Source organism: Scyliorhinus torazame, chromosome 6 (genome assembly GCF_047496885.1).
Source record: "Scyliorhinus torazame isolate Kashiwa2021f chromosome 6, sScyTor2.1, whole genome shotgun sequence".
Classification (NCBI taxonomy): domain Eukaryota; kingdom Metazoa; phylum Chordata; class Chondrichthyes; order Carcharhiniformes; family Scyliorhinidae; genus Scyliorhinus; species Scyliorhinus torazame.
The window spans coordinates 177,127,924-177,145,855 of record NC_092712.1 but is presented as its reverse complement, the minus strand read 5'-3'; positions in this window follow the sequence as shown (position 1 = coordinate 177,145,855).

Genomic DNA, 17,932 nt, shown 5'->3' with positions numbered 1-17,932 from the left:
ATTCTATGGGAAGCAAGAGATGAAATTGCAGAGCCGTTGGCAATGATCTTTTCGTCCTCACTGTCAACAGGGGTGGTACCAGTGGATTGGAGAGTGTCGAATGTCGTGCCCCTGTTCAAAAAAGGGACTAGGGATAACCTTGGGAATTACAGGCCAGTTAGTCTTACTTCGGTGGGAGGCAAAGGAATGGAAAGGGTACCGAAGGATAGGATTTCTGAGCATCAGGAAAGACCCTGCTTGATTAGGGATAGTCAGCATGGATTTGTGAGGGGTAGGTCTTGCCTTACAAGTCTTATTGAATTCTTTGAGGAGGTGACCAAGCATGTGGATGAAGGTAAAGCAGTGGATGAAGTGTACATGGATTTTAGTAAGGCATTTGATAAGGTTCCCCATGGTAGGCTTCTGCAGAAAGTAAGGAGGCACAGGATAGTGGGAAATTTGGCCAGTTGGATAACGAACTGGCTAACCGATAGAAGCCAGAGAGTGGTGGTGGATGGCAAATATTCAGCCTGGTTCCCAGTTACCAGTGGCGTACCGCAGGGATCAGTTCTGGGCCCGCTGCTGTTTGTGATTTTCATTAATGACTTGGATGAGGGAGTTGAAGGATGGGTCAGTACATTTGCAGACGATACGAAGATTAGTGGAGTTGTGGGTCGTGAGGAGGGCTGTTGTCGGCTGCAAAGAGACATAGATAGGATGCAGAGCTGGTCTGAGAAGTGGCAGATGGAGTTTAACCATGAAAAGTGTGAGGTTGTCCATTTTGGAAGGACAAATATGAATGCGGAATACAGGGTTAACGGAAGAGTTCTTGGTAATGTGGAGCTGCAGAGAGATCTTGGGGTCTCTGTTCATACATCTTTGAAAGTTGCCACTCAAGTGGATAGAGCTGTGAAGAAGACCTGTGGTGTGCTAGCGTTCATTAACAGAGAGATTGAATTTAAGAACCAAGAGGTGATGATGCAGCTATACAAAACATTGGTAAGGCCACATTTGGAGTACTGTGTACAGTTCTGGTCGCCTCATTTTAGGAAGGATGTGCAAGCTTTGGAAAAGGTGCAAAGGAGATTTACCAGGATGTTGCCTGGAATGGAGAGTAGGTCTTACAAGGAACGGTTGAGGGTGCTAGGCCTTTTCTCATTAGAATGGAGAAGGACGAAGGGCGACTTGATAGAGGTTTATAAGATGATCAGGGGAATAGATAGAGTAGACAGTCAGAGACTTTTTCCCCGGGTGGAACAAACCATTACAAGGGGACATAAATTTAAGGTGAATGGTGGAAGGTATAGGGGGATGTCAGAAGTAGGTTCTTTACCCAGAGAGTAGTGGGGGCATGGAATGCACTGCCTGTAGAAGTAGTTGAGTCGGAAACATTAGGGACCTTCAAGCAGTTATTGGATAGGTACATGGATTACGGTAGAATGCTATAGTGTAGATTTATTTGTTCTTAAGGACAGCACGGTAGCATTGTGGATAGCACAATTACTTCACAACTCCAGGGTCCCAGGTTCGACTCCGGCTTGGATTACTGTCTGTGCGGAGTTTAGACATCTTCCTGGTGTGTGCGTGGGTTTCCTCCGAGTGCTCCGGTTTCCTCCCACAGTCCAAAAATGTGCAGGTTAGGTGGATTGGCCATGATAAATTGCCCTTAGTGTCCAAAATTGCCCTTAGTGTTGGGTGGGGTTACTGGGTTATGGGGATAGGGAGGAGGTGTTGACCTTGGGTAGGGTGCTCTTTCCAAGAGCTGGTGCAGACTCGATGGGCTGAATGGCATCCTTTTGCACAGTAAATTCTATGATAATCGATGATTAATCTAGGACAATGGTTCGGCACAACATTGTGGGCCGAAGGGCCTGTTCTGTGCTGTATTTTCTATTTTCTATGTTCTATGTTCTATGTTCCTCTGGTGGGATTGGTTTATGGCTCACCGGATGAGAACGGCTACAAGAAAGAGATAGCAGCTTGAGCAAGAGAGTATTTGTGGTGCGCCACAGAAGAGATGGCAGAGAGTAGGGGGGCAGTGCTGCCCGCCCAGTGGTCTACGGAGCAGCTGGTGGAATTCTGCAACAGCAAGTTCCAGCAGTGGAGGAAGGAGGCCTTGGAGAACTTGTCTAAGGTGGTGGAGCTGCTTAGGGTGATGATCGAGCGGGTCGAGCAGAGGCAAGGGACATGGGGCCTGGCGATCCAGAAAGTGGAGGAATCGGTGGTGGAGCATGAGGATGGGTTGACGTTGCTGGAGACGGAGTTGAAGATGGTGACGAGTAGTCAGAAAAGGTTGAGGGAGAAGCTGGAGAATCTCGAGAAATCACTCCAGGAGGCAAAACCTACAGATCGTGGGGATGCCTGAAGGCATTGAAGGAAGCAGGCTGCCAAGTATGTGGCAAGAATGCTGGAGAAGCTGATAGAAGAGGGGCTCTTTGACCGGCCTCTCGAGGTGGATTAAGCACATAGTGCTGAGGAGGAGACCGCATGTGGGGGAGCCACCGATGGTAATGGTGATGAGGCTGCATCGTTTCCTTCAAAAAGGGAAGATCTTGAGGTCGGTGAGGCAGGCCAAGAAGTGCACTTGGGAGAAGAGCAAGCTGCATATCTATCAGGACCAGGGAGCAGAGTTGGCCAAGCGGAGGGCAGGGTACAACCAGATCAAGGCTGCCCTCTACAAGATGGGGCTGAAGTTTGGGTCCTGTACCCCGTTCGTCTGCGGGTATGCACCAGAACCAAGAGTTTTATTTTGACTCGGCCGAGCAGCCAAAGGGCTTTGAGAGACCACGGAGTATGAGGATATTGAATCCAGGGTGGGGGTGGACTGGTAAATGTGACGACGGGGGGAGTGGTGAGGGCAAGTGTGCCTTTTGTTTTTCCTTGTGTGTTTGTTGTTGGGTGGGATGGGGGTTGAGTGGTGGATTGGGGGGAGGAAGGATTGTCAGAGGCCCTGGGTGAGGGCCACCATGCCAGCTGGGTGGGCTAGATAGCAGGAGTGAAACGGAAGGTTGTCAGGGGGAGGAAGTGGTGGGATTGGGGATGGGTGGTGTGGCGCAGTTATTTAAGGACGGACGGCGTCAGACATCTTGGGGTGGGCCTGGAAGAGTGCGAGACTGAGGGGGAACTGGCTGAAGGGTTATGGCTGATTAATAGAGGAAAGGGGCGGGGAGTGTCCCAGCCTGGCTGGTTACTTGAAATGTGCAGGGGTTGAATGTGCCGGTTAAACGGTCATGTGTTTTCGCACACTTGAGTAGTTTGAAGTTGTGTTCCTTCAGGAGACGCACCTGAAGCTGGGAGATCAGAGAGGCTGAGGAAGGGATGGGTGGGGCAGGTGTTCCACTTGGAAATGGATATAAAGACGAGGGGTAGCAGTGCTCATCAACAAGGGGCGGCACAGTAGCATAGTGGTTAGCACAGTTTCTTCACAGCGTCAGGGACCTGGGTTCGAATCCCGACTTGGGTCACTGTCTGTGCAGAGTCTGCACTTTCTGCCCGTGTCTGGGTGGGTTTCCTCCGGGTGCTCCGGTTTCCTCCCACAAGTCCTGAAAAACGTGCTTTTTAAGGTGAACTGGACATTCTGAATTCTCCCCAGTGTACCCAAAAAGGCGCTGTAGTGAGGGGTTACAAAGGGAGAGGTAAAGGCTCAAGATGGAGTTTGAGTTGGTGTCCACGGGAAAGCGGCAGGGCAATTGTGGAGGGCCAGCAGGGCAGTGGTACGAGTATGGGAAAAAAGCGAAGAGGATGTTGTCGCACTAACTAAGGAAGCAGGCAGCGACGAGGGAGGTTGCAAAGGTGAGGGATAAGAGAGGCAAGGGAGATTCGGAAGGGGTGAATGAGGTGGATGAGGCCTTCTACAGAAGGTTGTATGAGTTGCAGCCCCTGCCTGGCGAGGAAGGAATGAGGCGGTTCTTGGACGGGCTAGAGTTCCCGAGGGTGGAGGAGGAGAAAGTGCAGGGGTTGGGGGCCCCGATTGGGCTGAGGCAGGTGATGGACTACATAGGCCCTGGGGCTGGATGGGTTCCCAGATGAGTTTTACAAGAAGTTTGGTGCGGAGCTGTGGCCCCTGTTAGTGAGGCTGTATAATGAGGCAAGGGGGAGGGAAAGCTCCCTCCCACATTGTTACAGGCGTCCAATTCGCTGATCTTAAAGAAAGAGAAGGACCCGGAGCAGTGTGGATCGTACCGCCAGATTTTGCTGCTAAATGTAGATACGAAGATGTTGGATTTAGATTTGTTTTATTGTCACATGTACTGAGGTACAGTGAAAAGTATTGTTCTGCGTACAGTCCAGGAAGGTCATTCCGTACATGAAAAAACATAGGACATACATAAATGCACATTGTAAATATATAGACACAGGCAACGGGTGAAGCTTACGGAGTGCAGCACTACTCAGTAGAGAAGATCTGTGAAGAGATCAGATCAGTCCATAAGAGAGTCGTTCAGGAGTCTGGTAACAGCGGGGAAGAAGCTGTTTTTGAACCTGTTAGTGTGTGTTTTCAGACTTTTGAATCTTCTGCAGCCAGAGTCAATGGATGGGAGGCAGGTTTGTGGGATGGACCGGGTTGTATTCACGACTCTCTGTAGTTTCTTACGGTCCTGGACCGAGCACTTGCCATTCCAGGCTGTGATGCAGCCAGATAGGATGCTTTCTATGGTGCATCTGTAAAAATTGGTAAGAGTCAATGTGGATATGCCGAATTCCCTTTGTCGGGTGTGTATAGAGAGTATATAGTAGGGGGCTAAGTACGCAGCCTTGCGGGCCCTTGAGGACTATCACGGAGGAGTTGTTGTTGTTTATCCTTACTGATTATGGTCTATGGGTCAGGAAGTCGAGGATCCAGTTGTAGATGGAGGAGCCAAGTCCTAGGTTTTGGAGCTTTGATAGGAACCTGGCTGGGATTTTGGTGTTGAAGACGGAACTGTAGTCAATGAATAAGAGTCTGACGTAGGAGTTCTGTCTTGTTGTCGAGATCCTCCAGGGATGGGTGTTCGGCCAAGGAGGTGCCATTTGCTGTGGACCGGTTGTGGAGATAGGCGAATTGCAGTGGATCAAGGCATTCTGGTTGTATGGAGTTGATGTGCCTCATGACCAATCTGTTGGAGCACTTCATAATGATCGATGTCAAGGCCATCGGACGGTCGTCATTGAGGCACATGCCTGGATCTTCTTTGGTACCAGTATGGTGGTGGTCTTCTTGAAGCAGGTGGGAACCTCAGAACGGAGTAGGGAGAGGTTGAAGATGTCCGTGAACACATCTGCCAGTTGGTCCGTGCAGGAGCAGGAGTCAGGTCCCGCCGCTTTCCAAGGGTTCACTTTCAAGAAGGCCGATCCGTCTTCGGAAGCTGTGGCGGTGGTACGGGTGTGTCTGAGGCTGCTGGGACAGTTGGCAACGGTTTGGTGGTTTTCTGCTCGAACCGAGCATAGAATGCATTGAGTTCATCGGGGAGGGATCCGCTGCTGCCAGAGATTCTACCCAGATTTGCTTTGTAGCCCGTTATGTTGTTTAAGCCTTGCCACAACCGACAAGAGTCCGTGACGTTAGTCTGTGACTCTAGCTTAGTTTGGTATTGTCTCTTGGCATCCCCGGTGACTTTGCAGAGGTCGTACCTGGATTTCTTGTATAGTTCAGCATCGCCTGACTTGAACGCCTCAGACCTGGCCTTCAGTAGGGAGTCAATCTCCTGATTAAACCATGGTTTCTGGATGGGGAACGTAAATGCTACCGATTTTGGTACGCAGACTTCTACACAATTTCTGATGATGGTAGCATCACAGGCAGAGGACTGTGTGCGGAGGGTGACAGGGGAGGACCAACGGTGTTTATAAAGGGGCGGCAGCTGTCGGCAAATGTGAGCAAGTTGCTCAAAGTCATTACGATGCCTTCGGACAGCACGAGGTGGAAATAGTGGTGGCAATGGATTTGGAGAGGCTGTTGAGCAGATGGAGTGGGCGTGTTTTTGGAGGAGCTGGGTCAGTGCGGGTTAAGCCAGAGTTTTGTGGATTGGCTTTGGCTACCGAATAGGACACCATGTCCAGACGAATAGGACGAATTTGGGGTTCTTCGAGCTGAATCGGGGGATGAGGCAGCGGTGCCTGCTCTCTCCATGCTTTTTGCTCTGGCGATCGGCATTGGTAATGGCACTTAGGACGTCAAGGGTTTATATTGAGCGGGGTGGGATCAAGCACAGAGCCTCGTTGTATGGGGATGATCTTCTGTTATACATTGCGAACCCAGTGGGCAGCTTTGATAGGATCATGGAGATCCTGAGGGAATTTTGCCATTTTTCAGGTTATAAATTGAACATGGGGAAAAGCGAGGTGATCCCGATTAATGCTGGAGGACAGGAGAGGAGCTTGGGGGAGTTGCTGTTTCGGGTGGTGGGGGCGAGCTTTCGGTATCTTGGGAATCAGGTGGCGCAGAGCGAAGCACAGCTGCATAAATTGAATTTGGCACGGCTGGTGGAGGAAATGAAGGCGGACTTCAAGAGGTGGGATGCGTTGCCATTGTGACTGGCTGGGCATGTGCAGATGGTTAAAATGACGGTGCTGCCCAAATTCTTGTTTGTGTTCCCAAGTCCTTTTTTAGGAAGGCGAATGGGATAATGTGGGGGTTCGTGTAGGCGGGGAAGACGCCTACACAATGTTTTTGTAGAGGGGGTGGGGGGGGGGGGGCAGCTGGCATTGCCGAGTTTGATGAACGATTACTGGGCAATGAATATCACAATGGTTAGGAAATGGGCAGTGGAGGAGCAGTTGGAGGCTGCATCGTGTAGGGGGATGAGTTTGAGGGTACTGTTGTTGGGGCCCCTCCCGTTTTCGCTCGTCCGATATTACATGAGCCCGATGGTCTCAGCATTGCAAGGTTGCAACCAGGGAAGGCAACACTTCAGGTTGGAGGGAATGCTGTTGTGGGAGCCTAAATGCAAGAACCATGGGATTGTGCCGGTGGGGCTGGATGCGAGGTTCTGGGGGTGGTGGCAGGTGGAGACAGAGTACCTCAGGGACTTGTTTGTAGGGGACAATCTTGCAGACCTGGAAGAGATGGAGGAAATATATGAGTTGCCTTTGGGGGGTGGCTTTAGATACCTGCAGATGAGGGACTTTGTGAGGAGAGAGGTGCCTTCCTTCCTGGGGCTGCCGCCTCCGGTTTTGCAAGATAAGCTGTTGTCCGAGGATGACATTGGGGAGGGGAGAGTATTATGGAGAATTGATGGAGGGGGAGGGCACACTGGTGGAGGAGATCAAGCACAAATGGGAGGAGGAGTTGGGTGGGGAGTGATGGCCAGAACATGGAAGGAGCCCTGCGGAGGTAAACATATCCTCGTTGTGCGCGGGGTTAAGCCTCATCTAATTTAAGGTGGTGCACAGAGCCCACATGATGATTGCGACGATGAGCCGGTTCTTTGCAGGGGTGGAGGACCGGTGCGGGCGGGGACGCAAATCACGTCCACATGATCTGAGCGTGTCCAAAGCTGGGGGAGTTCTGGCAAGCTTTCTCGGATGTCATGTCCAAGGTCCTGGGTGTGGTGTGGCCTCGAGTCTGAAGGCGGCGATACTTGGAGTGTTGGAAGATCCAGGAATCCAAGTGGGGAGAGAGGCCAATATCTTGGCCTTTGCCTCCCTGAGAGCCCAGAGGCAGATCTTGTTGAGATGGTGGGACTCGGAGCTGCCAAAGGCAGGGGTGTAGGTGAGCGACCTGGCAGAATTCCTGTACTTGGAGAAGGTCAAGTTCATCTTATGGGGGCAGAGAAAGGGATCATCCGAAGGTGGAAAAATGTCAAAATGAACTCTATTCGATGAATACAGAAGCTTAACTTGATTCTGAAGTGGCCTTCTGCATGATCCAAGAAAATGCCCAGCTTTCCATCAATTTGCCAAAGCATGCGGCAGAAAGGAACGTTAGCAGCAGCAGTGCACTTGAGCCAAGGCCAATGTAGCTACAAATTTAGATAAGAGTGGATCCAGGTGAAAGCAGTCCTACCCAGCTGGATGATCCTGAACCAGTGTTGGAAGAGGCTGGTGTCAACCATGTCAAAGTTTGTAGAAAGATCGAGAGGGACAAGGAGGGAAAGTTAACCTTTGCAACAGTCACAGAGGATGTCATTTGTGACTTTGATAAGAGCTGTTAAATTAGTGTGGCAGGGGAGTGGGAACCGGAGCAATAGATCAGAAGGTGAAATAACCGAGGGGGAACTAGAGAATAGGGCCAGTAAGACTCAGAGGAAGAGCAGGCAGGGAGATGTTGCAAAACACAGCAGTACTGGTGGTCTGAAGTGCATTTGTTTCAATGCGAGAAGTTTAACAGGTAACATAGAACATAGAACATAGAAAATACAGCACAGAACAGGCCCTTCGGCCCACGATGTTGTGCCGAACCTTTGTCCTAGATTAATCATAGATTATCATTGAATTTGAGTTTGGATTAGTATTTGGAACTATGATGTTGTTGCCATTACAGAGACGTGGTTGAGGGAGGGACAGGATTGGCAGCTAAATACTCCAGGATTTAGATGCTTCAGGTGTGTGGTGATCTCTATGAAATAAAAAATGAAATGAAATGAAAGTGCATGTACATAAGGGGTTAATGCTTAATCAGTCGCACCAGATGATCATGAGAGGGCCGGACCAAAAGGGGTATAAAAGCAACCGCATTGTGCCTCTCACTCTCTCTTTCGGGTGGACTGTGACCAGGACAGGAGTATAAGATTAGCTCAGATGGTTAGTGTAGTTAAGCATAGTTACTGTAGGTAGATCTAGTTAACCTTATCATTAGTATCAATGTTAAAGTAAAGAACTCACACAAGTATTGTTATAGTTACTCAGTAAACCTTTTCTTACTGCTGGACAAGTTTGAGTCTTCTTCATCGAGATTCAGAAAACCTCATCAGCAACCACGGTTTGAGTAACACATATTACACTCCGTAGTATATCAAAACACACAAAGAAGTGTAATAAAAGATGGTACAGGAAAAGATGGTACCAGGACTGTTGGCTTCAAAAGAACTAGTTAGAATAGGTTAGACCAGAAGGAAGAAAACAAAGTACCGACTGTTCGACTGTGGAAGACTTCGATGTATTGGATCCTCGATGACTAAACAATTCGATGGACCACATTCAAGCTCCATGGCAGCTGAAAACTAACGGTAACTTAAGTAATAACTGGACAAGGTTTATACAACAGTTCCAAGTATATATGGCAGCTAATGATTTAAACACAGCCTCTGAAAAAAGGAAAATAGCACTGCTACTAGCAATAGCAGGACATGAAGCTATAGAGATCTATAACGCCTTTAATTCTTGGAAGATGAGGACAAAACTAAATTTTACATGATTGATACAGGAGTATAATAAAAGAAGGTGGATAGAGGGGGTTGTGAAAGAGGTGGGGGAGTTGCACTACTGGTTAAAGAATATCACAGCTGTACTGGGGGAGGATACCTCAGAGGGCTCATGCAGAAAGGCAATATTGGTCAAGTTCAGGAGTAGGACGGGTGCAGTCACAATGTTGGGGGTTTACTATAGGCCTCCCAACAGCCAGTGGGAGATAGAAGAGCAGATAGGTAGGCAGATTTTGGAAAGGTGTAAAAGCAACAGTATTGTTTCGATGGGTGATTTTAACTTCCCCTATATTGACTGGAACTCACTTAGTGCTAGGGGTTTGGATGGGGCAAGGTTTGTACAGGAGAATCCAGGCGGGCTTCTTGAAACAATATGCAGATAGTCCAACTCCGGAGGGGGCCGTACTGGATCTGGTATTGGGAAATAAGCTCGACAAGGTGGTCGAAGTTTCAGTAGGGGAGCATTTAGGGAACAGTGACCATAATTCAGTTTTAAGGTACTGTTGTATAAAGATAAGTGTAGCCTCAGGTCATGGTACTAAATTGAGAGAAGGCTAATTAGAACAATATTCAGCAAGAACTGAAGAATCTAGATTGGGGGCAGATGTTTGAGGGTAAATCAACATCTAGCATGTGGAAGGCTTTCAAATGTCAGTTGATAGGAATTCAGGACCGGCATGTTCCTGTGAGAAAGAAGGATAAGTATGGCAAGTTTCGGAAACCTTTGATAACAAGGGATATTGTGAGCTTAGGCAAAAGAAAAAGGAAGCATCTATAAAGGCTAAAAGGCTGGGAACATACAAAGCTCATGAGAAATATAAGGAAAGTAGGAAGGAACTTCAGCAAGGAAAGCTAAAGGGGTCCCAAAAAGTAATTGACAAACAGGATTACAGAAAATCCCAAGCTTTTTACATGTATATAAAGAGCAAGAGAATAGGCAGGGAAATGGTTGGTCCACTCAAGGACAAGGGAGGGAATCTATGTGTGGAACCAATGGAAATGGGTGAGGTACTGAATGAGTACTTTGCATCAGTATTCACCAAAGAGAAGGACTTGGTGGATGATGAGTCTGGGGAGAGTGTGTAGATAATCTCAATCACATTGAGATCAAAAAGGGGGAGGTGTTGGGCATCTTGAAAAACATTAAGGTAGATCAGTCCCAGGACCCTGATGGGATGTACCCCAGAATACTGAAGGAGGCAAGGGAGGAAATTGCTGGGGCCTTGACTGAAATTTTTGTATCCTCATTGGCTACAGGGAAAGTCCCAGAGGACTGGAGAAGAGCTAATGTTGTTACTTTGTTTGAGAAGGGTAGCAAGGATAATCCAGGAAATTACAGGCCGGTGAGCCTTATGTCAGTGGTAGGGAAATTATTCAAAGGATTCTTCAAGACAGAATTTTCTCCCATTTGGAAGCAAATGGACAAATTAGCGAGAGGCAGCATGGTTTTATGAAGGGGAGGTCATGTCTCACTAATTTGTTAAGAGTTTTCCGAGGAAGTGACGAATATGAATCATTAACGTAGGGCAGTGGATGTTGTCTTCATGGACTTCAGTAAGGCCTTTGATAAGGTCCCTCAAGGATTACTGGTGCATAAGATGAAGTCACATGGGATCAGAGGTGAGTTGGTAAGATGGATACAGAACTGGCTTGGTCATAGAAAGCCGAGGGTAGCAGTGGAAGGGTGCTTTTCTGAATGGAGGGCTGTGACTAGTGGCGTTCCTCAGGGGTCAGTGCTGGGACCTTTGATATTTATAGTATGTACAAATGATTTGGAGGAAAATGTAACTGGTCTGATTAGTAGGTTTGCAAAGGTTGGTGGAATTGCCGATAGTGATGAGGATGTCAGAGGATACAGCAGGATAGAGGTCGGTTGGAGACTTGGGCGGAGAGATTGCAGATTAAGTTTAATCGGACAAATGTGAGGTAATGTATTTTGGAAGGTCTAATGCAGGTGGGAAATATACAGTAAATGGCAGAACCCTAAAGACTATTGATAGGCAGAGGGATCTGGGTGTACAGGTCACTGAAATTGGCAATGTAGGTGGAGAAGGTAGTCAAGGAAGCATATGGCATGCTTGCCTTCATCGACCGGGGCATTGAGTTTAAAACTTGGCAAGTCATGCTGCAGCTGTATAGAACTTTAGTTAGGCCACACCTGGAATCGTGTTCAATTCTGGTGGCCACACTGCCATAAAGATGTCGAGGCTTGGAGAGGGTAGAAAAGAGGTTCACCGGGATGTTGACTGAGTGAAGGGAATTAGCTACGAGTATCTAGTACAACAGAGGTTGAGAGGCGACCTGATAAAAGTCTACAAAATGATAAGGGGCGTGGACAGAGTGGATAGTCAGAAGCTTTTACTTAGGGTGGAAAAGTCAATTAAGGGGACATAGATTTAAGGTGCGAGGGGCAAAGTTTAGAGGAGATGTGTGTCGGACATTTTTTACACAGAGGATAGTGGTGCCTGGAACTCGCTGCCGGAGGAGGTGATGGAAGCAGGTACGATGTTTAAGGGGCGTCTTGACAAATAAATAAATAGGATGGGAATAGATGGCTTTAGGTTAGACACGTTTTACGTTAGATAGACAGCATGGTCTGCACAGGCTTGGAGGGCCAATTGTCCTGTTCCTGTGCTGTACTTTTCTTTGTTCTTTGTTCTTTGTTCTGTACTGTGGTAGGGCTGGAAGCCTGAATGGAGTTCTGGGAAAGATGGGAATGGGTTTGCCAGATGACAACACATTAAAGGGGGTCAGAGACCAAAGGAAGGTTGGAGATGGGATGGTAGGTTGAATGGAAAAAGATTCAAGCGTCCACTTGTTTTGAAGGGGAGTGATGACAACAGCTGAAGAGACAAAATTGTTAACAATATCAGCTAGCATCGGGGCCAGGAGGGGAAGTTGGGTGATCATTGACTAAGAGAATAGAATCAAGGGAGCAAGACGAGGGTCTCATGGGCAAGGTGAGCTCCAAGTAGTTATGAGGGGAGAAAGGAGAGAAAGTAGAGAAAGATGTGAAAGATGCCACTATGAGGTCCTCCGGAATGGAAGTAGCTGCAACATGCCATTGTGGATAAGGGAAAGAAAAAAAGTATCTCCATGTGCAGCGCAGTCTGAGCAGCTTAAAACATTTTTAATTGAAAAATGACCAGAGCATCCAGGCCATGATTATTCCCTCTACAGGGCAACCGATGGCTGCAGCTCTGACCAGGTAGGTGGGGAGTATCTCAAAGCCTGTCTGGAGTGCTGACTCCCTAGTCTACCATGGGGAGGCTGATCCCAGGTACCTGATATTTTTACAATGCTACAGCGATCCGCAGGTTGACTGGAAAATACAAACGAGGCCAGCGCAGTTACTCAAATGTTGGAAATTTTTGGAATTCTGTTCCAGAGGACTATGTTGATTCCCAAATTTCTTTCTCTGTCAGTCTGGCCTCAATAAAAGTTGAGATGGATTTGCACGTAAAAAGAAGTTATTTATTTAGCTTGCAAGCTTGATTCATTTCATAGAAATATAAGAGACATCCAGTTTCCTATATCCCAGAAAGCGAATGAACAAAGAAACAAAGGGATCTCTGCAAATCAATTCAAATGGTATCAAGTTTCACATGCTCGACGCCCATAGGTCAGCCTATATCCCTCCTGACCTATTTGATCTATTCTGATTGGCTCACTTCCAATCCCTTTCTCTGGCCCCTATCAATGCAGCATCACTCTCATAGACACACCTCTTCCTGCTTTTTCCATGCGGTCTCAAATCCCTTTCTCCCTAACTGCCAGAATCAAAGTGGCTTATTTCTACATTACATTAACTAGTATCTCTAAAGTAACTATTTTATATCACATTCGTCATTCCCTCCTTTTATCATTCCATGATAACCGAACTATCCAATCCATAGCTACGGTTCCTCATCTAAAAGATCCGTCGCTGCATTTCCAATTCCTGTCTTAGCCCCCCTTCATCTGCCTCACCCTCATGGATTTTAACAGTTAAATTTTTTTCGGTGATTGGGGCGGTGATCTGATCCAGTGCACCCCGCATTCTACCCATCACACATTTAAGGATGGCCAGGCCCACAAAGATGCAGCCGATAGCTACCACTAGATACATGGCCATATTTATCAACCAGTCCTTCCATCCTCCAAATCCCCAGTTACCCCAAGAGCCAGGATCCTGCATCCCGTCCAAGTGATCCCGTATGCGATCCATAAATTTAGTGATGTTAGCGGTCAAGTCCTGAACTCCCATGATACACTTGCCCTGTACTATGGCGCATACCCCACCCTCACGGGCCAGAAGATAGTCAAGAGCATACCGGTTCTGCATTGCAAACAACCGTAGCTGAGACAACTCCTTGGTTATTGCCCCGAGGGCTCCCAAGGTTTACTACCCGGGTTTTCCTCAGTTTGGCCTTTAACTAACTTAAGTGTATCTCCCGGTAACCTACGTTCTAGCTGTACTTCCCTTCTCATACGCCCCGTCCTCTCTCTAGTCCCTTTCTCTTTCTCATAGCCTCTTCCTACACTCTTCTGACAGCCTGATTTTACCTTTATTGTACCACTCTTAACACATCCAAAATCAAATTTACATGTATTCCAAAAACAAGGCAATGTCCATATAATGTTCCCTTCCCATCGCCGGGACCGGTGCAACTGCTTCATGACTCCTGCATTCTCCTTAACTTTGATGACCTTCCATGAGTCGATACCATGTCCTCGTATATGGGGCAGCGAAGAACATCACCTTTGCATAGGTGATGTATCCTTGTAGATTGGTTGGGGCTACACAGATACATAATATTCCCCTTTTTTATGTCCATCGCCAATAACACGCCAAGCGAAGTGAGGCCAAATATCAGACAGACGATGCGTAGCCACTCCATCATGCTCCACACCTGTAAAATAGCACTGGAGAAGGGAGGCAGGTTAGTATCCGACCTTTTACAGTAGTGGAGATGGACTCAATTTACAGTGATGTAGGTGGACCCAAGCACTTCGCCCCTCCACTTTAACTGCTGTGGGGGTGGTAAGGAGAACTTGGAAGGGCCCGTCCCATCCCGGCTCCGACCCCTTCCTAGTCCAATTTTTGACCATGACATAACTACCGGGCTGGACTGAAAGTGAGCTAGGTACTGGGGCAATGGCTGGTGAGCCGCGCGGACCTGGCCATGGAGTTCCTTGAGCACTTGCGTGAGGGCTAGAACATAGGCGGTCATTTCTTCAGTCATCTGATGAAACTGAACCAGTCTGGGAACCTGCAGGCTCCAGGGAGTTCTAAGAGGCCTGCCATAAAGAATCTCGGCGGGAGAGAGCCGGGCTGGTCCCGCAGGTGTAACCCGCAGCTGGAAGAGGGCAACGGGGAGCAACTTAAGCCATGTCAGTCCCGTGTCTGCTCTTAATTTAGCCAATTTAGTTTTGAGGGTCTTAAAACTTAAGATTCTGGCAATTTCAATCAATTGCTTTCGAAAATAATAACTTTTATCAACGAGGAGGGAGACCGGCAGACGTGCAAACGCAGGGAAGAAGCTAGAGTAGGTCCGGGAAGACAAAATGGCGGCCGAAGAAGATCGGGAGTTGTGGGCCCAGTGGGCCAAAGAACAACAAGAATTCTTAAATTGTTGGTCTCCATGGAGAAGATTGTGGTGGCCCTCCCTCCGACGATGTTACAGGCATTGATTTTGCTTATCTTGAAGAAGAAGGACCTGCCTCAGTGTGGGTCCTACAGGCCGATATCGCTCCTGAATGTAGACGCCAAACTGTTGGCAAAAATTCTGGCCACCAGAATAGAGGACTGTGTCCCGGGAGTGATTGGGAAGGACCAGACGGGTTTCGTTAAGGGCAGGCAGCTGAACACTAAAGTGAGGAGGCTCCTGAATATTGTCATGATGCCCTCGGAGCGGGGGATGCGGAAGTGGTGGCTGCAATGGTTGCGGAGAAGGCCTTTGACAGGGTGGAGTGAGAGTATTTGTGGGAGGCGTTAGGCAGGTTTGGATTCGGGGAGGGATTGATAGGGTGGGTCAAGCTGCTGTATCAGGCCCCTGTTGCGAGTGTGTCCACGAACCGGCTAAGGTCGGAGTATTTCAGGCTGCACCGGCAGCGAGGCAGGGGTGTCCCCTGTCCCCGTTGCTGTTGCCCTGGCAATTGAGCCGTTGGCCATTGCGCTCAGGACTTCAAGGGATTGAAGGGGGCTGGTGCGTGGGGGGGAGGAACACCGGGTCTCCCTCTACGCGGAAGACCTGTTGTTGTACAGTTCGGACCCGCTAGAGGGGATGGGGGAGGTCATGCAGATCCTGAGGGACCTTGGGAGCTTCTCGGGGTATAATTTGAACGTGGGGAAGAGTGAGCTGTTCGTGGCCTATGCTAGGGGCCAGGAGGAGAGACTGAGGAAGCTCCCGCTCAGGATAGTGAACAGAAGCTTTCTGTACTTGGGGATACAAGTGGCCAGGAACTGGGATGCCCTGCACAGGCTCAACTTAACCCGGCTCATGGAGCAGATGGAGGGAGAGTTTAAAAGGTGGGATATGCTCCCGCTTTCCCTGGCGGGGCAGGTGCAGACTGTGACGATGACGGTTCACCCCAGGTTCCTCTTCATCTTTCAGTGCCTCCTCATTTTCATCCCCAAGTCCTTTTTTAAGCAGGTGAATAGGATTGTTACGGGATTTGTGTGGGCGAATAAAACCCCGCGAGTTAAAAGGGCATTCTTGGAGCGTAGCCGGGCCGGTGGGGTGGGGGGGGGGAGGACTGGCTCTGCCGTACCTCTGCAGCTATTATTGAGCGGCCAATGTGGCCATGATTAGGAAGTGGATGATGGAGAAGGGGGCGGCGTGGGGGCAGCTGGAGGTAGCGTCATGCAAAGGCACCAGCCTAGGGGCACTAGTCACGGCTCCGCTACCGTTCTCGCCGGCGTGATACACCATAAGTCCGGTGGTGGCGGCGGCACTGAGGATTTGGGGGCAATGGAGGAGACACAGGCAGGAGGAGGGGGCCTCTGTGTGGACCCCGATACGGAATAACCATAGATTTGCTCCAGGTAGGATGGATGGGGGGTTCCAAGGCTGGTATAGGGCAGGTATTAGGAGGATGGGGGACCTGTTTATAGACGGGACTTTCCCTGGCATGCAGGCACTGGAGGAGAAGTTCGGCCTGCTCCCGGGGAATGCGTTCAGGTACCTCCAGGTTCGAAACTTTCTTAGAAAACAGGTGGGGACATTTCCGCTGCTGCCCCCGCGTAGGATCCAGGACAGGGTGGTGTCTGGCATCTGGGTAGGGGAGGGGAAGGTATCGGACATATATCAGGAGCTGCAGGAGGTGGAGGAAGCCTCAGTGGAGGAGTTGAAGGGCAAGTGGGAGGAGGAGCTGGGTGAGGAGCTGGACGAGGGCCTGTGGGCCGATGCCCTGTGCCAGGCTCAGCTTAATTCAGTTTAAGGTGGTACATCGGGCGCACATAACGGCGGCAAGAATGAGTAAGTTTTTGAGGTGGAGGACTGGTGTCCGAGTTGTGCAGGGAGTCCGGCGAACCATGCCCATATGTTTTGGGCATGCCCGGCGCTTAAAGAATTCTGGCAGGGGTTTGCGAGGGTGATGTCTAGGATTTTGGACATTCGGGTGAAGGCGAGTCTAACAGTAGCAATATTTGGGGTGTCGGAGGATCCGGGAGTGCAGGAAGCGAAAGAGGCCGAGGTACTGGCCTTTGCCTCCCTGGTAGCCCGGAGACGGATCTTGTTAATGTGGAGGGACTTGAAACCCCCAAGCATGGAGACCTGGGTTAGCGATATGGCGGATTTCCTCAGCCTGGAGCGAATAAAGTTTGCCTTGAGGGGGTCCTTGATGGGGTTCTCCAGGTGGTGGCATCCTTTCCTTGACTTCCTTGGGGAGCAGTAGTTGTCAGCAGCAGCATCCTCGGGGTGGGGGGGCGGGGGGGGGGGGGGCGCTCAGGTTGGGGGGGGGGGGGGGAACTGTTGATATAGTGTAAGTTTTATAGGAAGGCAACACCCACCTTGTTTTGTTTAATAATTCTTGTTTATTTTTTATTATTTGTACTTCTATCTTTGTTATGTAAAAATGTTGGTTGGAAAAACTTTAATAAAACGTTTATTTTTTTAAAAACACTAAGGGAATGAAGGGATATGGGGATCAGGCGGGACTTTGGAATTGATACAGAAGTTTACTCATGATTTTAGTGAATGGCAGTGTAGACCCTTGGGCCGATATATGGCCTATTTATTATGTTCTTTTACATTCTGAAAAATCTGGCCAAAATTGTACCAGCATTTAGGAAGCCTGTGGAGCTGGTAAAAGGGTGACCACATTGCTCCTGGCACAGCCGGCATTACATGTCCTGATTGTATGCCGTGCATGTGCCAGCAACATGCAGATTGGGAAAGTCCTGACGCCAAACAGTGCCTCATACTGATTTGCCACTTGATCTGCCATTTTGAACCTCACAGGTCCTATTACCTACTCTTTAGGTAACATGTTTATTGTCAGCAGCCACGCATCCATCTTGCAAAAATCAGTTGTACTCATTTTATTTAAGCCATTTGATGAATCCCAGGCTGGCTTAGTATTTCCATCATTTTCTATATTTAGCTTTTGTTTTGTGAAACTATAAGGCC